Genomic DNA, 25,812 nt, shown 5'->3' with positions numbered 1-25,812 from the left:
GGACTAGTCAGTCACCAACGAGCCTGGAGCAGACGTGGACATTACCCCTCCATAAATCTTCGTCCTCGAAGCCAAGCCAAAGAAGAAGATAACAATAAATTACAATGGGTACAATTGTATGCTTAATTTTTATGAGTGAATGCACAAACGTTCCCTAATTTTGATAACTTACAAATGAGGGAAGCATTTAATTATGATTTGTTTATAAATCCTATCATTTAGTACTGTCTTATTAATGTTATGGGACCAGATGAGCAAACCTGGAGATATGTATTCAAAAGCCATCACACCAATGAATGAAAGTGAATTCAACAAGTCCGATAAGTTGCAAGCTAACATCTTGTGAACTCTGAGACCAATGCACAAAAATGTTGGAGAAACTCAGCAGGTCACGCAATATCTGTAGGAAGTAAACGGTAGCCAATGTTTCAGACCTGGGTCCTTCGTCACGTATAAACAAAAACAGGTAGAATTACTGGATTTTTAGCTATCAAAAGAAATCAAAGGATGTGGAATCAGTGGTAGAATTTGGTGCTGAATTAAAAGATCAACAATGTTCTTAATGGAATAGCAAAGTTGGCATGGGATTGAATGGCCTACTCCCTTTCTATTTCTTTTGTTATCTTCCTAAAAAAAAGCTCAGTAATAAATGTTGGGGATATATGCAAAAACAAAGCTGTAAATAAAGCATTAATTAGCAAATTAATTAAGATATGGAAAAATGGATTCGAATAGTATTAGTGATATTTAAACTGAAGCACAAAAATATTTAACACAAACAGAAACAAATATGTAAGTTAAACACAGAAACACTGGAAATACTCAACAGGTCAAGCCACATCAATGGAAAAAGAACCAAGAGTCTACATTTCAGTTCGAAGACCATTTGTCAAAATTGAAAAGTGGACAAAAAACCTGCAGGGTGGGTGAGGTGTAATGGGGTAAAACTGGGGTGACCACAGCGAGAAACTATACACAAGATCATCTGCTCAAAAGGTGAATGGGTGCAGTTAGAATGATAACAGACAAAAGGATGTGGGAGTTGTAAAATGCAGATGAGGAGAATGTCCAGCAGGTCAAATTGAGCAAGTTTTTCAATCCTAGCGAGAAGGAAAAGCTAAGCCAATATATGAGATGGATGTATGTTACAAATCAACTTACCTGATGTTGTAGAATTCAACATCGAGTCCAGAAGACTGTATGGAGGTTTTCCTTAGAACCATAGACTATTACAGAACAGAAACAGGCCCCTTTGGCCCTTCTAGTCTGTGACGAACCACTTTTCTGTCCAGTCCCACTGACCCGCACCCAATCAATAGCCCTCCATACCTTACCCATCCATGTTCCTGTCCAAACTCTTTTTAAATGTTAAAACTGAGCCTGCATTCACTCCTTCAGCTAGAGGCTTGTTCCACACTCCCACCACTCTCTGTGTGAAGAAGTTTTCCCTCATGCTCCCCTAAACTGTTCTCCCTCAACCCTTAAACCCTGTCCTCTGGTTTGGATCTCACCTTCCCTCAGTGGAAAAAAGCTTACCTATATTTACTCTGTCTATTCCTTCTCATAATTTTAAATACCTCTATGAAGTCTCCCCTCATTCTTCTCATTGATTTTAACAAATTAAACTTCTCTGATACAACCAGAGAATATGTGGGCACAGCTGTATCTAAACAGTAATCAGAGATCCACAATCAGAAGCAAGTGGAACAATCAGGGCAAGTGGGGGGAGCAATGCTGGGAACCTCAAGGAAGGGATTAGAAACTGAAACAGAGTGAGGAGAATAAATACAAGAGACGGCAGAAAGTCTAATCTGGGGTAAAAGTTAAACCACTGGAGAAACTCAGTGGATTAGGCAACATCTGCTGAGAACCTGTTTCAGAAAAACAAACTTACTGGACAGCAGGCACCCAGACCTTATTGGTGAGGCCTTATTGGTGGTAGGAAATTGAGCAATGTAATTAGGTCAATGGGCAAGCCACACAAAACCATTGAACATGAGAGGTAGCAAAGACACTGTCACTCAATATCAATCAAAAGCTATTACAAAATAAAGCTAACAAAAATTAAATAAAATCCTTAAAACCCCAACATTTAAAGAGAGTACACAGACTAAAAGGTGCAATTGGTCCTTGCACTTACCTGAGATCGATGCGAAGGGCCAATCAAGTGGCCTCTCCACATCTGGGATCAAATTACATGGGATAACGAAGCCTCATTGTTCATTATAAAAGTTAAACAGTTTTAGTCGATAAAATGTTTAAAATTTTACAATAAAATAACCAAGAAATACCTCAATTTCCTCCCGCTCATCACATGGCCTACTCAAATGAATAGAAACTCAGACCATGTCCTCAATGTGGAATAGTAGAATTGTGACTAGAAAGTGTAATGTGTACAGCCAGGTTCCACTATGTCAATCAACTCCATACTGGAATGGAGCAGAAGAAACAGAGTGACACATCTATTCTGCTTGCCCTGTTGAGTCATTGTATGCCCAGGCATGCTTACATTGGAACAGTAATTGCCACAGCAGTTCTGAACGCACAACAACATGGTTCAGCCAAAAGTGATTAATATTCTTATCCTTTTTCCTTGCAACTGTAAAGCAAGCAGGTTCACCAATACAAATAGTGGAACATTTCAACAAATTTGTACTCTGCCATTGGGTTCCAGCTGGCAAGAATCAGTCAATAAGTCTGGATGTTTACAAAATTTATGTACCCATGTCCTGGATATTCTGTCACTTACTGAAGAATAGCAAGCATATCCAAGCAAAATTCCAGCCAACAGATTATGGATGCACTGACCTATAAATTTTAGGCAGAAGCCTATTTACTGAAACAATAAAATTTATCAACCAACAAGTTACATTGTTAAAAACGTCAGGTCGAATACCCATCCTGAAAAGGCACAATTTTAAGGGATAACTTGGCCTGATACTAATATGAAGGGAATTGACAGTTCACACAAAGTGCACTCAAGTTTCAATCAAATACACTGAAAAATAGCAAACGTGGACCAATGAAACATTACTTGCTACTAAACATTAGACATTCTACTATCTTCAGTTGTTATTTGTATTTTGCTTCACTTCATGGTTACATTTCACAAGTTGTAAACAATTCTTATGGGAGTAAAGTCTAAAATCTTATAGTTTTCAACTTTTTCTCTTCCTAAAGTTATTGATCAGTCACCAACTGTCTTTTTCCATCATCTGTAAATGCTAATGTGTGGGTGCAGACAATTAATATATACTCACACCCGTTCGCCCTGACTCCATACTGCCAACTTGAGGCCACCCGTAAATAGGAGGAACACCACTTTAAGTTCTGCCCAATCTCCACTCAGACTGCATCGATATTGACCTCCAATTTCCATTATGAACCCCTCCCCCGGTCTCTCTTTTCCTCATCCCTCTGTCTCCCTTTCTTACCCCTCTGGCCTCTCCCCTATCACTTCTCAGCTTCTTTCTCTTCTTCCCGTCCCACTTTTACGGGTAATATTTGTTAGCCTGTGCACTTCCCCAACTTATTATTCAGACATCTGCCTGTGATTTTATTTTAGCTTTTTATGGATGCTCTGTGACCTGCTGAGTTTCTCAAGCACTTTTGTGTACTGCACTAGACGCCTGCATCTGCAGATTTTGCGTTTATCTGATATACGCTCAACCTAAGAAGCAATACATTTGAAGTGTGTGTATGTGTGGCCAGGTGTAGTTGTCCATTTACTGATGGCTTGATCATGTCGTAACTCATTGCTTGATTACAGTACAGTGATCACCTCATTGTCCCCTTTGTTTTTCCTTCAGATAGGTGCTAGAGTTGTTGGTTAAGTTTTTATATTGTTAGCAACAGTGTTCTGGATTCTGTCACTAGTAGGGAGTGAATGGCCCTGATAATACATTCATGTGTTGTCACGTACTTTTCATAGAACTGTACAAGTGATCATGAGTTAGCAGAAGTAATACTGCAACCTGATAACTCAATACAAGCAAGGGTAGCACCCATAAGCTTTAAATAATTTTTGACGTACAGCACGGTAACAGGCCATTTCAGCCCACGAGTCCGTGCTGCCCAATTTTATACCCAATTCACCTACATCCTTGGTACGTTTTGAATGGCGGGATAAAACTGGAGGCCCCATGGAAAATCACACACAGACATGGGGAGAATGTACAAATTCCTTACAGACAGTGCAGGATTTGAACCCTAGTCCTGATTGCTGGCGCTGTAAAGATGTTGTGCTACCTGCTATGCCAACTGTGCCACCCAAATGTATAGGAGAACACACCTCAGCTTTCAAGAAAACCTTAAAGACCTAAAAGTCCCTGGCCATTTCACTTTTTGTTTTATTTTTTCACTTTCTCTGCACTATTTCCACTTCCTTCTGAATACTGGAGATAAATATTACTTAAAGATAACTTTGTGAATATATTCATTTGTGAGCAATTTTAATTATGTTTTGATTTCAATTGTGTAAGGATATAGCAATGAATGAAATATAAATGTGCTCTAATACTCTTGAAGTTCTTTGTTTTCTATAATTAGGAGTTTTTAATTTAGATTTTTCCATTTTATTACATTAATTGCTGAAGATGACATTCAGTTATGATCCTGCAGGAATTAATAAAAATGGCAGCTAATGTCCTGGCTATGGGAAGTTAAATGCATAAATGTTACGGTAAATAAATAAGACAGTGTATAAACTTCATGACAATCATCTAGATGCTTGTTCATGCATTTTTATTATCAACAGCCTTCATTAAAATGGATCTCCAAGTGCAACACGTTGTACCAAGGATTTAAAATAGATAATTTATATGAATTTCATGGAGTTAAATTGCAAATCAAACAGATTAAAAGGGCACCAAACAAATTTATCCTCATAGAATGGACATTTGTGATACAAGCATTGACAGAAACTTGGAAGATATGAACAATGATAATAAAGGGATCCCTGGACACAGGGAAAACAATAGATTGGAAACAGTCCAAAGCAATGGCCGTAATCAAAAACATGACAGAAATATTTTTAAAAATTCTCTCATGATCACATTGATTGTCAGTAGCTGTAGTGACATTCAATCAACACAAGTGTGCCAAACTATAAAGATAATGTATAGGGATCTTTTCTCCTGTCTACAAAATTCCTTATCAATTTGAACTACCTCTTGCCTATTTTCCCCTTCAGAGCTATTCATTGATAACTGGGGTAGGATGTTGACTACTTTTTCTTTCTTTCCCCACACTCACTTTAAATGAGCCCTTTCCAAACTTGCAGCACTCCTTTACTGAGAACCAACTTGTTACGACATAAAACCTAATGACAAAACTAGTGGGGTTGCAGGGCACACATCAGCTTTCAGGCACTTCCTCACCTTCCTCTGAACCACTATCCTACCATCGAACATCAGGCCATTGTCACCCACAATCATAGACCTCAATTCATCTGGCTTCCAGAGTTGTCTGAGGAATTCCATTGTTTCCACCTGCTCTTAGATCATCAAACTTGTTTCTTCACTATTATCTCAGCAAAACATGACCAAACTAAAGGATCTCGATCTCTGTTGGGCCATCTGCAAATAAATCCTTGACTTTCTTATTGGCAGACCCCGATCAGCGTGGATTGGCAACATCACCTCCATCCGCTGACCATCAACACAGGAGTACTGGAAGGCAGTGTGCAAAGTCCCCCACTCTGCTCCCTGCACACTCATGACTCCGCAGCCAAGTTCAGCTCCAACTCTATCTACAAATTTGCTGATGACACCAAATAACTGGAAATTATATCAGAATACAGAATGGAGATTGGGTGGTGGACTAATAACAACTTTGCTCTCCACATCACCAAGACTTATTGTTGATTTTAGCAAGGAGAGTCAGAGAGACAAAGGTGGAGGTGGTTAGAACCTTCCAGATCCTGGGACTATGGCAGGTATACCAGACCTTACAGGTCCCTAAGCCGAAAATCAATTATCCACTACTCTGAAGACAATTTTGTATCTAATTTGCAAGCTCACCCTGGATTTCATGCATTCTAACCTGGTAAGCATGGTCTTCAAAACAATTCTGTTGTGGATTCAGTCAGTTACAATCAGAAGGGTCTTGTCTTTCTAATGCAAGTTTATACTTTTAGGGCCTGCTTCGATAAGAAAGAAATTCTCAGGCAGGTAGTTGGTGAGCAGACCTGGATGAACATAAATCTAATTTTAAGAAAAACAAACTCCAACAATTACATACAAAAAAAAATCACAGGAACACTTTCAGGCTCGTAATAATTAAAAAAAAAAATCAAAAATAGATAGCAGAGTACTCATCTTTATGATCACGATAATCAAAAGTAGAATCTAATTGAGAATGGACTGTAACTGCATCGAAACTTAATACATTTGCTGAGCCTAAACACAACAGGAAAAGCTGTGTAACAATTAACACAATATTTATATTCATTACGTTTACATGGTAAGTTATCTTTAGTTCTTAAATCACATTTATTTTTCTGTTATTCTTTTGTCACTTTTATAATCAACCAAACTCTGCATCTTTACCATATCTCTACTTACAGTCATATTTCCCTGACTCCAGCTACACCATTTGGGATTAGTGTTCCATTCTAAAGCAATACTTGAAACCATCCTTAAATTGCAACTCTATGATAATTGTCACTTATTTCATCTAGAATACTTAAGCCAGTTACAATCCCAAAATTCTTTCTGGTTCAAAAGCAAATTCATTCTGTCAAGGAAAAAAAATCTACGACAAAAAAATTTCACTAAAAAATCCACATAACCAAACTCAAAACCTTACGAAAAATATTTTCCAATAAATTATTACCAAGCTCCCAGTGCTTCCCTTTGAGTAAGAAATCAAACTATATGTGCAGTGCAGAGCAGAACAGAAAGTGATACAGATGAAAGTTAATCTCCCCTGACAAGTGAACAGCATGACTTATGGCTAGCAAATATATTATACACCCCTAAAGCAGTTAGGATAAGTCAAGTTAAAGTCATAGAGCAGACACAAAACAAGACTTTTTAATTCAGTAAAACAGATTTGGCATAAGATCCAAGAAATTTCAATTGAGTCGATTTTAAAAGTACTCTGGAAAGAAGGAGAATATAACATATCACCATTACTTATAATTTGAAATATCGTAATTTCTGAAGGAGAGACATGCAATTAAATGTTCCCTAAAGAGTTTTGAAGAAACCATATAAAGGATTTCTTTTTGCATTCATGATGACAAATCACTTGCATTGTTTCAGTTTTATAGGTTGGAAGGATAGAGTATAAACAGAGCACCGCAGAAAGGAGTTGCAGAGGTAGTTCTGGCCATGTAACCACTACACTGTTGCTTGGATTCTGTATTGAGTAATATATCCAACAAGGAGTTCAAGAGAAACCCCTTCACCAAAATCAGAAGAGAAAGGAGTAGAAGAGTAGGTCTTATCTGTTACCAAAATTTCATGTGCTCTGGTTTAGCCCAAGTGAGGGATTGCTGAGTGAGATAGAGTTTCTCGTAATGATTTCATAGAGAGGGTTAATAGCAGAGATTTCTGAAAACTCAAGGATAAAAGTACACTATTCTATAGTTACCCACCACAAATGAGAAATGAGAAAAAGGTCTCATGATATGAAGTCAAATGAAAATCCAGAGCACTAAATTTATAGAAGACTGTAAAGAACACACAAAATTTGGCTGTGTAATGCAACTGTTGCAGGATTATCTCAAGTATGATGTTTGATGAATATGAAAATTAGTCACACGTTATGTTGGCTTCCATAGTGGGTAATGCTTCAGTCAGGATAGAGGATTAGTTACAGATTGAAGGCAAAGTTGGGATGAAGGTGTATTTATATTTTCTCTGGGCACTCTAATCAGGGTATGAACATTAACTTCTCCAATTTCTGTTAACTCCCTCCCTTGAGTCTCTCTCTCTTTCTCTTTATCCCTCTGTCTTGTTTCTTCCAGCTCCCCACACCCTTCCCCTCCCTGTCCAATCAGACAGCTACCCTTTCCTTCAACAGCTCAGCTTTTTTCTCTTCTACCTGTATCTACCTATAATCTGTTGGCCTGTGCTCCTCCTCCTTTGCCTCCCTTCTCTCCCCACCTTTATATTCAGGTGGCTGCCTGTTTTGCTTATACCTGTCAAAGGAACCAAACCCAAAACATTGGTTACTGTTGACTTCCTATAGATGCTGTGTGATCTTCTGAATTTCTCCAGTACATTTGTGTATTGCATGAATGAGTGTTTCTCTGATTGTTAATTAGTGTTAGTGGAGTGCTGCAGGGATCACCATAAATGATTTGGAAGAGGGATCATGTATAATCTGTGCTTGTTGATGACACTAAATTGAGGGATAAAACAAACTGTAGAGGACACAGACTCTGTAGAGGAACATAGATAGGTTAAGTGAATGGATATGTATCTGGCAGATGGAGTATACCTTTGGAGAAATTGGACTATTATCAAAATGGTGAAAAAATTCAGCATGCTGTGTGCAGCGCGACCTAGGAGTGCTTGTACATGAATCATTTAAGTTTAGTTTGCAGGTGCAACGGATAATCAAAATGGCAAATGGGATATTGACATTCACTACTAGAGGGATTAAAGAGCAGAGAAGTTCAGCTACCACCACAGAATGCTAATGAGACTGCACCTGCAGTCCTGATCCCTTACTTGAGAAAGGATATATTCACTTTGGAGGTGGTGCAGAGGAGATTCACCAGGTTTATTCCGAAAATTAAGGAGCTAACTAAGCAGGAGAAATTTGGGAGAGTAGATTTAAGACAGAGATGAAGAGGAACTGCTTCTCTCAGAAAAGTAAATCTGTGGAATTCCCTGCCCAACAAAGTGGTAAAGGCTGCCTCATTTAAGACACAGATAGGTCAATTTTTGAAAAATTGTGGAATTGGTTAGACTACACTTGGAAAATTGTGTTCAGTTCTGGTTGCCTCATGACAGGAAGGATATGGAAGCTTTGGAGAGGATGCAGAGATTTACCAGAATGATGTCTGATTGAAGATTGTGTTTTATGAGGCAAGGTTAACAGAGCTAAGGCTTTTCTCTATGGAGTGAGCATGATGAGAGGTGACTTAATAGAAGTCACAAGGTTATGAAAGGGATAGATCGGGTAGACAGTCAACATCTCTTTCCCAGGGTAACAATAGCAAATACCAGAAGACATCTGTTTAATGTGAATGAAGGAAAGATTGGGGGACACATCATTGGTATGTCTTTTACACAGAATGTAGTGGGCACTTAGAATGCATTGCAGAAGTGATCATGGAGGCTGGTACAATAGGGACCATTAAAAGACTCTTAGTTAGGGCTCATGGATACAAGAAAAATAGAGGGTTATGGGAGTAAGATAGGAAAGGTTTTGTTTGTTTAGTGTGTCACCAGTTAGAAACAAAAAGATCCTAATATCAATCAATGTTCAACTCTGATTGGAGTAAAAACACACTGAAAGAGGAGCTCAGCTGATCTTTTCAGAGTCCATAAAAAGCAAAGATATATTGCTGACATTTCAGGCCTGAGCTGTTCTTCACGGAATAAGCAGAATGAGCCAGAAACAAGAAGTCTCAGAAAATCAGTGAATTCAGACAGTCTGGCTGGGGGAGGATATGATAAGGGACGAGGTAAGAATTTATCATGTTTGTGCAAAAGGAGACAGGGAAGAGAGAACAGAGCTGGGTGAAGGCAATGAGGGGAAACAAAAGCTAGAGAAGTTAATATCAATGCCATCCAGTTGGTGAGAGCCCAGTTGGAAGATGAGATGTTGTTCCTCCAATTTATGGGTGGTCTCAGTCTGGCAGTGGATGAGACCATGGATAGACGTGTCAGCAAGGGAATGGGATTGGGAATTGAAATGAGTGGCCACTGGGAGATCAACACTATTCTCACCATATTGGAATGGAACAATTAAGCAAAAGCATGTTCAAACTGATCATAAGAGCAGTTACAGGAAGGAAGACCACCTTCCCGCTGAATATCCCCACTGAATTATTTGAAGTAACCATAAAAGAAAAGCAGTTAGATCTTTAATTTAATGCAACCAAATTTTTTTTTAATCTACTATAATTGCATTTCTGGTATTGAAGGTACTTTAATGCTTGTGAAATAACTTAATGCACCCAGACACAAAACAAGATCACAGTGGAAATAAGTTTCCTGTGCTCAAGTTAATATGCTCAATTGGCATGGTTAAATTAGTTGATCATGCAAGACAATAAATAATGTTTTTAATTTTGTTTTCAGTTTGTAAAATCAAATGTATAATTTTCACTAATTTTCTTTGAAAGTCAATTCATCAAATGCAAATCAAAACATTTTAGTATGAAAATGATGCATGGCAAACTATTGCCTCATTTTTATATGAATGGATATCGTAAAATCTTAAATGCGTGAAGTACGTCAAAAATCTTTCCAAAAGAGGAATTAAAATACCACCAAATTAGATGTTCTTCAGTTAATCCAATTTAGCCCAAATTGACCTCATCTGTGATTGATAGACAACGAATGATCCACATTGTATCATATTTATCAGGAGTCATTTTTGCTTCCACTAAATTGGATTTGAGGGATTGCATTGCTCAGACAACATGGCTTTGAGAAATTTTCTTCCAATTGTATAATTTCAGTTGGCTGATGGTTGGTGACTGTGCAAAAGAATAACTTACTTTACAATTAATGTCAAATGAGGCAGTTATCCACTATTTATCATGTGCAGCAAAATATCACCCATCATTCAAAGTCCATAAAAATTGAAATCATTAAGCGCAGGAGTGAGTTTAACTGACTAGACCTACTGAGCAGATTTCAAACAGATACGCTTTCTTCAAGCTTCATGATCTGTACGCCACTGAAGTGGAGAACAAATAAAAGAAAACTGATGGATACAATTTTTATGGATTTTCAAAGGGCATCATTGTACCATAGATGAGTTTTATTGTGAAAATAATGACAAGAAGAATTAGGAAAAATTGTGGAAATAGGATGTGGAAATGAAGAGGGTCAAATAAAATTTCTACTTAATAGAAGATTTCTTAGTTCAAGGCTCATCATTTAACTTCATATTTATTTGAGGTCTTATTCGTTTATTACAACATACTAGATTCAGTGAAGGATTACAAATATCGAAGGACATTTTGGGAAGATAAAGATGTATTTGTTAAAATGGTGCCTTGCCCCTGACTGTCACCACGTTACTAAAATTCAGTATCCAGTTCGTTGTAAATGTGGGTGGCAGTTCTGCTTCAAGTGTGCTGAGAATTTGCATGATCCTGTTAAATGCAAAGTGAGACACTATCTCCATCAATATGTTCAGTACTATTTTCACATTAGTAATGTGAAGGCATTCCTATGAAAGCGCTTAAATTGATTTAAACTTGCAGAAGGTGAATGATACTTCAATGTCCATCCCTCTATGTTTGGAAAAATGGTGTTCCCAGGAAGCCATTGGAGGAGACAGACTAATTTTTAGATACAGACATTGCCCATTTGTAAGGGATTCAGTAGGATAGCAGTGGCTATGCATTGGGTGCAGGTCAGAGTGAAAAGGCAAAAAGAAAATGGTTCAGCACAGATTAGAAGGGCTAAAGGGGCCTGTTTCTGTGCTGTAGTGTTCTAAGATTCTATGAATGTATAAATTGCTTGGACTCTGGCAGAGATGTCCTGTTCTGGTTGGTTGCCAGTTACTAGTGATGTTCCGCAGGGGTCGGTGTTGGGGCCACTTCTTTTTACAATGTTTATTGTTGAGTTAGATTATGGATTTAATGGTTTTGTTGGTAAGTTTGCAGGTGACACCAAGATATGTGGTGAAGAAGGAAGTGTTGAAGAAACTGAAAGGTTGCAGAGACTACGAAAGTGAATGTTCAAGTTCTTTATTTATATAGCACATTTTTTTTCAACTTGCATTCACCAAAGTGCTGTACAAACCAAGGAATCAATCGAAATTAGTACAACTATTTACAGAATAATGGATTAAGACGTTATAAATAAACTACAATTGCAATGAACAGTGAAACACTGTAAGAGGTTAGGAACGTACAAAGTGTTTCAGAAGTTAAACACTAACGACAGAAGATACATTTTTAACCTGCATTTTAAATAGTTGAGGTCAGGGGAATGCTGTTCCACAGCTTGGGGCCCACAACTGCAAAGGCCTGGTCTCCCCTTTATGTGGGCTTAGTGCGTGGAACAGCCATGCGTCCTGAACTGATTGGGAGCGGAATAGGGTGCAAATGATCAGAGATATTGGGGGTGGGGGCAAGGTCATTGAGGGTCTTATATGTAAATAGCAGCAGTTTGAAGACAATTCTGAGCTGCACTGGTAGCCATTGGAGGGAGGCCAGAATTGGGATGATATAGTCACTCTTCTTGACACCTGTTAGGACCCTAGCTGTGGCATTCTGATTGGAGACAGGTTGGGGGGGACTGGCTAATTCCAGTGTAATGAGAGTGAGAAGATAAGGGCGTGAATAACCCTTTCAAGGTCCTTGAGTGAGAGATACAGTTTTATTTTAACAAAGGTGTGGAGCTAGACAAAGCAGGCCTTCACTACTGTGTTGACCTGTTTGTCAAATTTGAAGGCAGGGTCAAATAGCACCTCAAAGGATTTAACACGGGGTTTAATAAGAGTGGATAATTACCTAGGGAGTCGTGCAACTTTTTGGTGAAATTAGTGGGGGGGGGGCAAATTGGATGATCTCAGATTTTTGTCTCATTAAGTTGGAGGAAGTTGTGGGCAAATTGGATGATCTCAGATTTTGTCTCATTAAGTTGGAGGAAGTTGTGGGCCATCCAGCATTTAATGCCTTCCAGACAGTTGGTGAGGTGGCTAATGTTGTGCCTTTACTTAAGCAGGGCTGCAAGGACACAACAGGGGACTACGGCTGGTGACCCTAACATCAGTAGTGAGAACATTACTGGAAGGGATTCTGAGGGACAGGATCTAGCAATATTTGAATAGGCAAAGACTGATTAGAGATAGTTAGCATGGCTTTGTCTGTAGGAAATCATGTCTCACAAATTTGAGTATTGTGTGCTGTTCTGACCACATGGAAAAAGTGCAGTAAAGAGTCACAAGATTGATACCAGAAATGGAGGTCTTGTGCTACAAGATGAGGTTGAAGAAGCTTTTTTTTCTCCTGGAGTGTAGAAGGCCTGATGCTAACTAATTTTTGCAGCAGGGGATGAACCTTCAAACTCTAACTCAGAGCCAGCAGTAAAACCAATAAAATGACTTTGAGGCGAACTGAATAACACTTTGAACAAGATCCTCCACACCTTAAAAGTATATAACAACATGGAGGGGGGGATAGATAAGGTCACAGTCTTTTTCCCAGGGTAGGAGAGTCTAAAACTGGGAGACATCGATTTAAGGTGACAAGTGAAAATTTAAAAGGAACTTGAAGAGCAACTTTTTTGGAGAGGTTAGGCATATATGGAATAAGTTGCCAAAGAAAACGATAAAAGGCAGATAAAATCATGATAGGTAGAAGATATTTGAACTGGTATTGGATAGGAAAGGTTTAAGGGACATGGGCCAAAAGTACGCAAATGCAACTAGCTCAGATGGACAACCTGGCCAGCATGGACACAGTGGGGTGACACCTGCTTACATTTTTCCATACCTTGATGAAGGGCTCAAGACCAAAACGTCAGTTATGTATTTTTATCTTTGCTAAAGGACACTGTTTAACCAGCTGAGTTTCTCCAGCATTGTGTTTTTACTGTTTCCATGTGGTATAGTTCAATGATTTATATGGGTCTCAATGGCATCATAAATTCTCTCCAAGGTCTGCAGTTGCTTAACTTCCAACATGGCAGGATCACCGTTGTGGTCACATATCCAATTATTGCAGCAGGGGATGAACCTACAACCACTAATACAGAGCCAGCAATATTACCGATTAAATCACTTTGAGGCCAACTTCATTACACTTTGAACAAGATCCTCCACATCAAATAGCCCCTACAATTCTCAGATTCAGGGTTCAATTTTAATGTTAAAGGTTATTGTAGATTTGACAAACTGATAATAACTTTCTGTCCCAAGTTCTGAAGAACGCTCCAAGACCGATATATTATTTCTCCTTGCAAAAGTAAGGCCCGACCTACTGAGTTTTTCCAGCATAAAAACTTTTCTATGTTTATCCAGTCCTTATAAGTTCACATTCAAGGTGAGACTAATAGACATTCAGATATTTGGGGAATCAAGATATGGGGATTGGTATGGATGGATTGGTTCGTGGGTGTGGGAGGTACAGGACAGAGAAACCACATGACTTTTTTCCGCACTGTAAGTGCAGCTTGCCACACCAGTTCAGGCAACTACTGCAAGGTTATCCAATTTTTAAATTGCTGCCAAGAGAATGAAATTATTAACAGGGAAAGAAATAACAATACTCTCAGTGGTGAAATCTACACTTTTTTTGAATATTTTATTTATTAAATCATAATGCATATATTGAAACATACAATTAACAAATAGAACTTAAAAACAGTTCAAAAGGTGCATATATATTTTCAATAAACTAACCCCCTACAACCCAACTCACCCACCCAAAACCACCCCCCCACTAACCTACCCCAAAGAAAGGAAAAAAAGAATAGAAAGAAGAGGAGATTATCCATAACAAGATTCATCAATTAATTACCATGGGGTTCAATTTTCTTCAATAAATAATTTCTCTGAATTTCCCAACCAGTGAATGAATCCTCCATCTGACCCATCTTTTTTTAAAATTGTTCCACATCATCTTTACAATCATGAAAATCTTCTTCAATCTTCTTAAATTTATCTTATACTTTATGCACCAATTTCATACACTTTGCCACATCCATCTTAATAGAAGATACCTCTCCCTTCAAATCAGTAAGTTGTTCCTTCATAGAGAAAAAAAACCTTTACCCATCTGACTTGCCAAATCCTCAAAATCTTTTTAACCAAAGTTAAGAAACATTCAGGAAAGCTAGAGACAAAATTGGTCCCTTAGAAAATCAGAGCGGAAAACTGTGTGTGGAGCCTAGAGAAATGGGGGAGATATTGAACAGTTTCTTTTCTTCGGTATTCACTAAGGAGAAGGATATTGGGAGATGTGAGATAAAAAAAACAAATTGGGTAAATATGGGGAATATAGAGATTACAAAAGGTGTAGTTTTAAGGCTTTTGAAGAATATAAAGGTGGATAAGTCTCCGGGACTAGACGGGATCTTCCCCAGGACATTGAGAGAAGTGAGGGAAGAAATAGCAGAGGCTCTGGCGGTAATTTTCCAAATGTCATTAGATATGGGGATAGTGCCGGAGGATTGGCGCATTGCGCATGTGGTTCCGTTATTTAAAAAGGGTTCAAGGAGGAAGCCTGGCAACTATCGGCCTGTAAGTTTGACGTCTGTGGTAGGTAAATTAATGGAGAAAATTCTTAGAGATAGTACTTATAAACATCTGGATAGACAGGGTCTGATCAGGAGCACTCAACATGGATTTGTGGGAGGAAGGTCATGTTTGACCAATCTGATTGAATTTTTTGAAGAGGTGACTAGGAATGTGGATGAGGGTAGCGCAGTGGATGTTGTCTATATGGACTTCAGTAAGGCCTTCGATAAGGTACCACATGGAAGGTTAGTTAGGAAGGTGCAGTCTTTAGGTATAAATTTTAAGATAGTCAAATGGATTGAACATTGGCTGAAAGGGAGAGGCCAGAGAGTGGTAGTGGATAATTGTCTGTCAGGTTGGAGGCCGGTGACCAGTGGTGTGCCTCAAGGATCTGTATTGGGCCCATTGTTGTTCGTTATATACATTAATGATCTAGATGATGGGGTGGTGAATTGGATTAGTAAATATGCAGACGATGCTAAGATAGGTGAAATAGTGGATAATGAAGAAGGTTTTCAAGGATTGCAGAGGGATTTGGGCTGCTTAGAAAAGTGGGCTGAAAAATGGCAGATGGAATTTAATGCTGATAAGTGTGAGGTGCTTCATTTTGGTAAGAAGAATCAGAATAGGACATACGTGGTAAATGGGAGAGCATTGAGGAATACAAAAGAGCAGAAAGATTTAGGAGTAACGGTACATCGTTCCCTGAAGGTAGAAACTCACGTAAATAGGGTGGTGAAGAAGGCTTTTAGTATGCTGGCTTTTATCAATCATTGCATGGAATATAGCAGTTGGGAGGTGATATTGAGATTGTATAAGACGTTGGTGCGGCCTAATTTGGAGTTCTGTGTGCAGTTCTGGTCGCCTAATTATAGGAAGGATATAAACAGAGTGGAGAGAGTGCAGAGAAGGTTTACCAGAATGTTACCTGGGTTTAAGCATCTAGAGTATAGGGAGAGATTGGACAGATTAGGTCTTTATTCTTTGGAGCGTAGAAGGTTGAGAGGGGATTTGATAGAAGTATTTAAGATTATGAAAGGGATAGACAGAGTGGATGTGGATAGACTATTTCTGTTAAGAGGAGGAAAGATTAAAACAAGAGGACATGAGTTAAGAATTAAGGGGCAGAGGTTTAGAGGTAACATGAGGGGGAACTTCTTTACTCAGAGAGTGGTAGCCGTGTGGAATGATCTACCGGGAGAAATAGTGGCGGCGGAGTCAATTGTATTATTTAAGAAAAGGTTGGACAGGTATATGGATGAGAAGAAGATGGAGGGTTATGGGCATTGTGCAGGGAGGTGGGACTAGAAAGGGGTGTTTGGTTCGGTGCGGACTAGAAGGGCCTAATGGCCTGTTTCCGTGCTGTAATTGTTATGTTATGTTATGTTATATGTATTGTAGAATAATTGAAAACTATATACTTCTCATGAAATGGAAATGAACATTAATATCCTTATCAGCACATCTGAAAATAGAAGCAAACTTGTTGGCTCAGACCTATTACCTGATTAAAATACTTGCAAAGTGGTCTTCGACCATGTATTTTTCTTTCCACCCATCCAATATCCTATATCTTGTCTCCTCCCCAGCCCCTCTCCTCCATTTTTGTACTTGCTATTTCCCCTTCCCACATTAAAGGGTCCTGATCTGAAACATTGACTGACCATTTCTCTTCATGGATGCTCCCTGACCCACTGCCTATGCAATGCTGGGTCCTATTAGTCGGGTCGAAGGTCATGTTGCAACTCTACGAATCTCTGGTGAGACCACATTTAAGAGTATTGTGTTCATTTCTGGTCACCTCATTATAGGAAGGATTGGAAGCTATGGAGAGGATGCAGAGGAGATTTACAAGGATTTTACCTGGACTGGAAAATGTTTTATGAGGCAAGCTTAGCAGAGTTAGGACTTTTCTCTTTGGAGCAAAGAAGGATAGGAGGTGACTTAATGGAGGTCTACAAGATTCTGAGAGGCATAGGTAAAGTAGATGGCCAGCACCTTTTCCCAGGGCAGGAATAGCAAACTTCAGAGGATGGCACTATTGGCATAGCAGTTAGTGCATTGCTTTTACAGCACCAGCGATCAGCAGCAGGGTTTGAATCCCACACTGTCTGCTAGGAACTTGTATGTTCTCCCTGTGTCTGCGTGGGTTTTCCCCAGGAGCTCCTGTTTCCTCCCACCATTCAAAACATACCCGGGAATGTAGGTTAAGTGGATCCAAATTGGGTGGCATGGACTTGCGGGCAGAAATAGCCTGTTTCCACGCTGTATGTCTACATCTACAGGACATCTGTACAAAATGAAGGGAGGAAAGTTTAGGGGGAGATTTTTTTTATACATAAAAAGTTGTGGGTGCCTGGAATGCCTTACCATGGCTGGTGGTGGAGGCTGAGACATTAGAAGTATTTAAGAGACTCTTAGACAGACACATGGATGTGAGAAAAATAGAGGGTTATGAAGGAGGAAGAGTTAGTACTTTTTTCTGGTAGGAATATACAGCTTGGCACAACATCGCAGACTGAAGGGTCTGTACTGTGCTGTAATGCTCAATTTTATATAAATGGGTCCCTGATTGTCAGCATGGGCATGGTGGGCTTAAGGGACTTTTTTTCTCTGATGGATGACTCCAAGATCATCTCAGATAAAGTAGCCAGCTTGACAGCCACACCAATGACCTCTTTGTTAATTTCCTCTACCACTGGTACACAAAGCTTACATAACTTACTACAATCACTTCACAACAATTTTCAAACATTCAATCCTGAACAGCAAGGATAAATGCTTGAAAGAATAATGAGAACTCCACCAGCTGCAGGTTTCCCTCTGTGACATATGCTGACCCAGAAGTGTAACACTATTCCTTCACTGGTGGTGGGTCTACATCCTGGAACTCCCAGCTGTGGAACATTGTGGGTGTACTTTCATCTGAACGACTGTAACTGTTTAGATGGATCACTCTGTCTTCCCATGGGCAATAAATGCTGGCCATATCAGCAATACTCATATTTCAATAAACCAAAAAAAAAGGTCTTTTTGTTTAGCTCATTGCTGACAAATGCCATTATTAGATGCTTTGCATGGGAAATAAAAGTTTTGAAGGAATACAATGGAATTACATCTCTTGGATTGCCTTTTGACAGATTTACCATGAAAGAAGCTATCTTTAATTGGAGCTAAAATTCGATAGCACAGAAAAAAATACTGGAAAATAATACAGAAATACAATTAGTATTGTACTCACTTCATAACAAATTGAAATTAGTCTGTGTTAAAACAATGCAGGTGTATTCAATTGCAAATGTGATTTTCAAACTTATACACATTATAAATGTCCTGGTATAAATGAGAGTTGAAATAATCTAACATTAAAAAAAAATATTTAATGGGCTCTTTGCTAGCAGTCCTTAAAGATATTTATGTCAATTTTTTTGTGAAAAACAGCTTTATTGCAGAAATTGCATTGCAGCAAGAGAGGAAGCTGTCAGTTGTCAGAGTAAAGTTGTCAGTTTTATTCCCCCCCTTTTTAATATTTTCTAGGACAGAAGTCATTGGACGCTTGGGGAAACAGTTCATGTATTGAAATAGAGGTCTAGCTTATATGATTGTTGGCTTATAGCACCAGAGATCCTTATTTAATACTGACCCTAGGTACATTGTTTTTTTCTGGGTGCTCTGGTTTCCTTCCACATACCAAAAAAAAATTGCTGGTTGGTAGATTTAATTGGCCTCTAAATTTTCCTTAGTCCAGAGATGAATAATAATTCTGGAGAGAGTTCATAAGAAAATGGGGAGAATTTAAAGAATGTGATTTATGCAGGATAAGTCTAAAGAGTTGGTTGATGATTGGTGCTGGCTTGGTGGGCCAAAGGCCTTATCTAGCTATGACATCTGTCTACATCATCTCAATATCTAGATCAGGGGTGTCAAACTCAAATTCACGGAGGTCCAAAATTAAAAACTTGGACTAAGTCGAGGGCCGAACTAAATATTTATTGAAAATTTTCAACAACATCTGCATGTTTTCTCTTCTTTCAACATATGTAATATTAAACTTTAGGATATAACTTTAGGAGGATAATGTTACAGGTCAGGAGTAGGTAGCTCAAGTTCACCCTTTGCTTGACCTGAGGGAAACATATTTGGTCCCTGTGGAGATGTAGTCAGCATTCACAGGCTGTGTCCATTTTGGCCTGCATCAGGACTCAGCATTTCCTGCTCACTCCTCAGGCTCTAGGCCTCTATTCACCCTCGACCCACCATCCCTCAACCTGACCAGTCCTTTACCCAACCTCTACTCACCCCTCATTCCACTCGCTCTGCCTCTACCCACCTCATCCTTTCCACGCCCCTCTACTGCCTCTCCCCTCAACTTGTTCCTCCCTCTACCCGTCTCTCACCCTCTAATCACCCCTCCCCTACTCACCCTGTCCCTCCCCTTTTATCTCTTCCCTATCCACCCCTCCTTCTACTCATCCCTCCCTCTAACTGCCCCTCGCACCACCATAACTTCCCCTGCCCATTACTCCTCACCTACACCCTCTGCCCACCCCTGCTTACCCACCCACTCAGGCCCAGCGCGCTGCCGATCAGCCTTTGCGGACAGCCACCATCTCTCTCTTCACGTGCAGGGCCGAACCAGCTGTCCCTGGGGTCCACGCGGGTGCAAGCACTGAAGGCCGTGGCGACCGGGAGAAGTGCGCTCGCGCTGTGGAAGGGCCGTCCGGTGCCAGTCGCACGGGGCTCGCGCTGCCCGGGGGCCGTGCGCAGCCTGCCATGCCCGTCGCGCCGACAGGAAATCACAGGCGCTCGCCCATCCGCCGGACTGCTCGACAGGTGGGAGAAGTGACTGGTTGTGCGGGGAGCCTTCCAACTGGCTTGTCGGCTGATGACATCGACAGACTTCTCGTTACAATTTCTCATGTTACAATGGGGAAGGATGTGCAATGAAGGGGGAGGATGGTGGGGGTGACATTACCAAAAAACAGCATCGGCTTTCGCTGCAGGGCGAGCCACCTCTAATACATTTTTGAAATGATCTTGCGGGCCAAATATAATTATATTGCGGGCCAAATTTGGCCCGCGGGCCAGAGTTTGACATGTGTGATCTAGATGAACAAAAGCAAAAACCAAGATCTGCAAATAACCATTACTTTCAACACTCGTTGAAATATAACAGATGGTATTTCTCTATTCAAGCAGAAGGAACATATTAAGAACCAACAAGCAGCTCTTTTTCTATTATAAAATATAAATGTATTGTTAAAGGTGGATCTGTCTATTACTCCACTTCAAGGTTATTTTATTGCCATTTAATAGTACCGAATATGTCATATTACATGAAATTGCCTTCTGCCAGCCAAAGAGCTGCCATTAGTGTCGCCCGGCACCCCCCTACAGTAGGAAAGAAAGAAGCCTTCAGAGAAAGCCCCTTCAGAGACACTGAGTGGATTTGCCTTCAGCTCTCCCACAGCCTCTGCATCTGTTCAATCCATCAGCAACCTGAGCTCCAAATCCAAACCGCTGACATGATCTGAAAGCCTTCAGCGCATGAGGCCCTTCAGGAGCCATTCTTGCCCTCAGCACCCTCTTAAATCCCAGTCCTGATATCTGGGTCCTATGCATCAGTCTCCAGTAGCCTGGGTGGTTCCTTCAATGTGAGTCGCTTGCAGCCGGTGTAGATCCCTCAGCCACTAAGCCCTTGATGGTTTGTTGCCATGGTCACTATCCTGTACTATCCTTCAGCCACTGAGCCTCTTGCTGCTTTGCCACTGTGGTCACTATCCTGCAGGATCCTTCAGTGGCTGAGTCCCTCGCTGGTTCACTGCCTTGGTCACCATCCTGCAGAGTCATCTCCCTTGTTTCTGGTTCTCATCAGGGGGTGTTCTCCCAGTTTGTGGACCTGTACCCATTTGGAACCTGTACAGAGTCGCTGGTATTAAGACCGGGCAGTTTAACCCTTCAGAGCAATGCTGTGTCCCTGCGCTCCTCAGTCTACACCAGTAGCAGCGCTGCAATTACAGCAGCTTTGGCAAAGCTGCCATTTTCACATGACAAATAAATAATAATAAAGAATTCTTTTCACTTTCTCTTTAAATGTCAACTTAAAAAACTTAAAAGAAAAAAAAGACAACACTCAACAGGTCAGGTATCATCAGCGAAGAGATAAACAAATGTTGCTTGCCAGATTAAAAAAATCTGATCTGCTGTTAACATCATTAGTGATAGAATTGAGATTTCATTTGCTTATGTTTCACCTTTACCAGTCAGAAATGGTATCTATTTGTAACTCCCACTGCCTTGGAAAACACCCAACATGTTAAAAGACATGCCACCCTGGCCACATTCTATTTACTGACCTCACCTTATGAAGAAGATTAATGAGTATGAAATCATACTTATACTCATATTTATTATCAATGTGAAAGCAAACACGAGGACCCATACATCAGTAGATTTTAGGACAGTTTCTTTCTTGCCATCATCAAAATGATGTATGAACCTCAAAATAGTAAAAATTATGCTGCTGTTGTTCCATACCAACTGATCTCTCCAACTCTGCACTTGTGTACTGTCTTTCTTCTTGTACTTTGTAGGAGGTATCTAACGTGTCTGCTAGCAAAACAACCTCTTTCATAGCATCTTGGTACATGTGACAATGAATTTGAACTTGAATTTAATTTTGTGTGTGCATGCAATCTTAAATCTTTTTATTCTTCAACAGCAAATAAATAAATGTTTGTCATAAAATAACTAATTAGAAAATTTCTTGCATTGAATTTCAAATCTTAAATCCCTATCCAACTTACTTTGGCCACTGAGGGAATTAACTACAACTAATCATAGAATCATATTCAAATGTTACCATTCACTTACGTCAGTTTGAGTTCTGTATTTTCAAATACCCTTTTCAGAATAGTGCATTGAAGATCGAAGATGATGGTGAACTTTATCATAAATGTAGAAGGAAACTGGAGGTCCTAATGGAATACCTTTTGTTTCCAGGGTCTTGTTGATTTTACCCTTCCAGTCAGCAGAGAGTGATGGTAAGACTGAACAGAATAGTTTGCTGTTGGATGGTATCCAAGGCATTAACATTAAGGTCAGTGCACAGTTGAGGTTTTGAATGTTATTCTTCCAGTAGGCACTGACTGTCTTATGTTCTTGATAAGTACACTTCTATTCTTGGCTCTCAATGGGATGATACTTTGATAGTTTTGGCCATAAAAGGCCTTGACACTTCAGAAGAAATTCTGCATGTCAATGTTGTCAGTGAGCTTTTAGGCCTCCAGTACCTATTCCACCCACCATTTGTTCTTTAGGTGACAGGTTTCCTACTGGATCTCTCCCTTCTGGTACTTGTAAAACAGTTTCTTTCCCTTGATAAATGGTGTGGCACCCAACCCAGACACACCTTACATTTGCAGTTACCTAGCTCTCTGTTCTCCAGGTTAATCATTCCTAACAGGTCCTGTTTTTCCTTAGTACAAAGGCTCGGAGACAAATCACAGGCATAATTTACAGTGGAATAAGCTAAGAGTCAACAGATCGTCTGTGTCATCCTTGACACTTCACTATTGGTCTTATTCACGTCGACACTGATAATTTGGGGCTAAAATGATGGAGATAATAGAGTGGATTAGATGGTGGTCAGTCTAATAACAAATGTACCTTTCATGTCACAGACAATACAGACATCTCTTCAATTCCTAATTTGGACTATGAGGTACAAGCCCCCGGTTCAATGGTACTGCCCTACAGCCTTGTATTTGTTCCTCTGAACAGTCTTTGAAAAGACTGTTCAAAATATTCTGCCAGGAGTAAGACTCTGTAGGAGCTAGTCTTCATTACTCTTTGCTTGCCTGTAGCCCTTTTCACACTGGCTAACCTGTAAATTGGCAGTTCAATGAACTGGTTAAAGAAGCAGTTTTTGCCATTCACATTGGACCACTGTTAACCAGTTCTCTGCATCCTTTCAGACTCACCACCAGGGATCCCTGGGGAGAGGAGTGCCTATCTTCTACTATTTGAGTGACACATCGAGTGATGGTGGACCTGCCCTCCTAGAATTCCATGTGGCAGAGAAATCCCTCCATGAGTGCTCTGTACAAACAGCCCTTTCTCTGCCACACGGAATTCTGGGAGGGTAGGTCCACAGTCTCTCTCTCTCTCTCTCTCTCTCTCTCTGTGACTTTCCCATGGTCTTTATTAATTATGCACCTTGTGTTTTATTGCCGCTACCACTTTCCCACAACCTTTTATAAATTTAGGTTGGCAAAACAGCAGGGGCTGAAGGGCTTATACTGTGCAGTACATAATCCTTGATTATGTTATAACAAGGCACAATAATTTTTTTTAAATACAAGATCATAATACATTGATCAGGATTCAGTAAATTGAATACAAAGTTTATACCTTCTTTTTAATCTTTTGTTTCCTTCACACTCCTGCACTCACGCAAAAACTTGTCCCTACTTTGTTCTTGGATAGTCCATGTCCCTTTCATACTAGGCTAATTGGCACGCAGGTGCCAGATGACCCCAAGGATGATAAACCTACCTAGGTAGTCCATCCCTGGGGTGATTTGACACCTGTGTGTTGATTCACAAGCGTTCACACTGGCCCTTTAATTGGTAATATTTGCTATTAATTACTAGGATAAGGTGGCGGTGTGAAAGGACCTATTGTTAAAGGCTTGTTGAAGTCATCCCTCTAGAATATGTACCAGCATTTTTCAAGCTGGAGTAGAATTCCTCTTTGACTTCATCTGTAGTTTCCTGGATTGGGAAATATATGTTAATGAGTATGGCCTGTTGGTTCTGTGTGAAAGAGGCACTTAGTTATTCTGCAGGAGTTGCTGAGGAGTTATGCTAGCTAAATCTTGATGTTTAAACTCAATCTAAGAAGAAAATGTTTCTCCATTAGCCTGCTCTTCCAGAGACCGTAGCTGAAAGAGGTGGAGCGAGAGAGTCGGGAGAGCTGTGAGAGTCAGGGACCAGCTGGAGGTGAGTACAGTTTAAAAGGAAGCAGGGACTTGGGGCATTGTAATTTCAGGGCCATTGCTGAAAGAGGAGGAGCGAGGGACTCAGAAGAGCTGTGAGAGTTGGGAACCAGCTGGAGGTGAGTGCAGTTTAAAAGGGACCGGAGGACAAGTTAAGGTTTAAACAGAATGGTGATTGGTGGGAGGAGTAATAAAGATAAGGGGCAGTAACAAATAAAAAGAGAGGTAGCTCAAGCTGAGCAGCCAGCAGAGAGCTGCCAGTGTGTGGCTGGCTCATGTGAATTCGGCGAGCTGAGGACAAGGTTGATTCCAGTGAGGTAAGACCAGATTAGCGTGATTCCCCTGTAGTTTGAGCAGTCTGATTTCTCGCCTTTGTTTTTGTACAGGGTGATGATGATGGCATCACGAAGGTCCTGAGGCAGCTTTCCTTGATCCCAGCAGAGCTTGAAAAACTCATGCAGTTTGGCATGCAGAGTTTTGCCGCCAGCCTTCCAGACCTCTGGGGGGGATTCCATCCATACCTGCTGCTTTGCCACTTTTCAGTTGTTCAATTGGCTTATATGTCTCTTCCCGGGTGAGGACCTCATCCAGCTCTAGCCTTAAGGGCTGTTGAGGGAGCTGGAGCAGGGCAGATTCTTGGACTGAGTGGTTGGCACTGAAAAGAGATTGGAAGTGTTCTGACCATCGATTGAGGATGGAGATCTTGTCGCTGAGGAAGACTTTGCCGTCTGAGCTGCACAGAGGGCTTTGGACTTGGGGTGAGGGGCGGAACACAGCCTTTAGTGTCTCATAAAAACCCCTGAAGTCGCCAATGTCAGCGCTAAGCTGGGTTCATTTGGCGAGGCTAGTCCACCACTCAATTTGGATCTCCTGGAGTTTGCGCTGAAGATGGCTGCATGCGAGATGGAAAGCTTGTTTTTCTCTGGCCAGGAAGGCTTTGCAAGGTGAGCCTGGTGAGCAGATCGCTACTTTGCCAGCAGCTCCTGGATTTCCTGGTTGTTTTCGTCAAACCAGTCCTTGTTTTTCCTGGAGGAGAAGCCCAGTACCTCTTCAGTGGATTGCAGTATGGCCGTTTTCAGCTGATCCCAGAGGGTTTCAGAAGACGTGTCCGTGAGGCAGTTTGCATCCTCGAGCTTTGCTTAGAGGTTTGGCTGGAAGTTTCCTCTCACTTCGTCTGACTGCAAGTTTCCAACATTGAACTTCTTTCTGGGGGCTCCACTGTTCTTGAACTTTGGCTTGAAGTGAAGGTTGAGCTTGCAGCGAACAAGCCGGTGGTCAATGTTGCATTCCACGCTGGGCATGACCCTGGTGTGGAGCACATCTCGTTTGTCTCTTTCTCGCACAAGAACGTAGTCCAGGAGGTGCCAGTGTTTGGATCGGGGATGCATCCAGGTAGTCTTCAGGCTGTACCTCTGCTGAAAAAGGGTGTT

The 25,812-nt window shown here is 40.5% G+C and overlaps 1 protein-coding gene and 1 long non-coding RNA gene across 10 annotated transcripts in view; one reads left to right on the top strand and one right to left on the bottom strand.

Annotated features, from left to right (window-relative positions):
- ipo11 (importin 11) overlaps positions 1-25,812 on the bottom strand; it is a 433,130-nt gene that overhangs the window by 46,218 nt on the left and 361,100 nt on the right. The gene's annotated exons all lie outside the window — the stretch shown is intronic.
- The window catches only part of LOC138757337 (uncharacterized), a 92,450-nt gene that overhangs the window by 18,196 nt on the left and 48,442 nt on the right, over positions 1-25,812 (top strand). For all 5 annotated transcript variants that reach the window (XR_011353509.1, XR_011353512.1, XR_011353508.1 and 2 more), the window contains 2 exons: positions 22,387-22,483; positions 24,307-24,386. This is a non-coding gene — a long non-coding RNA (uncharacterized lncRNA). The remainder of the gene's footprint in view (positions 1-22,386; positions 22,484-24,306; positions 24,387-25,812) is intronic.

Source organism: Narcine bancroftii, chromosome 3 (genome assembly GCF_036971445.1).
Source record: "Narcine bancroftii isolate sNarBan1 chromosome 3, sNarBan1.hap1, whole genome shotgun sequence".
Classification (NCBI taxonomy): Eukaryota; Metazoa; Chordata; class Chondrichthyes; order Torpediniformes; family Narcinidae; genus Narcine; species Narcine bancroftii.
The sequence above is the reverse complement of the archived record's forward strand: the minus strand, read 5'-3'. Positions and strand labels throughout refer to the sequence as shown.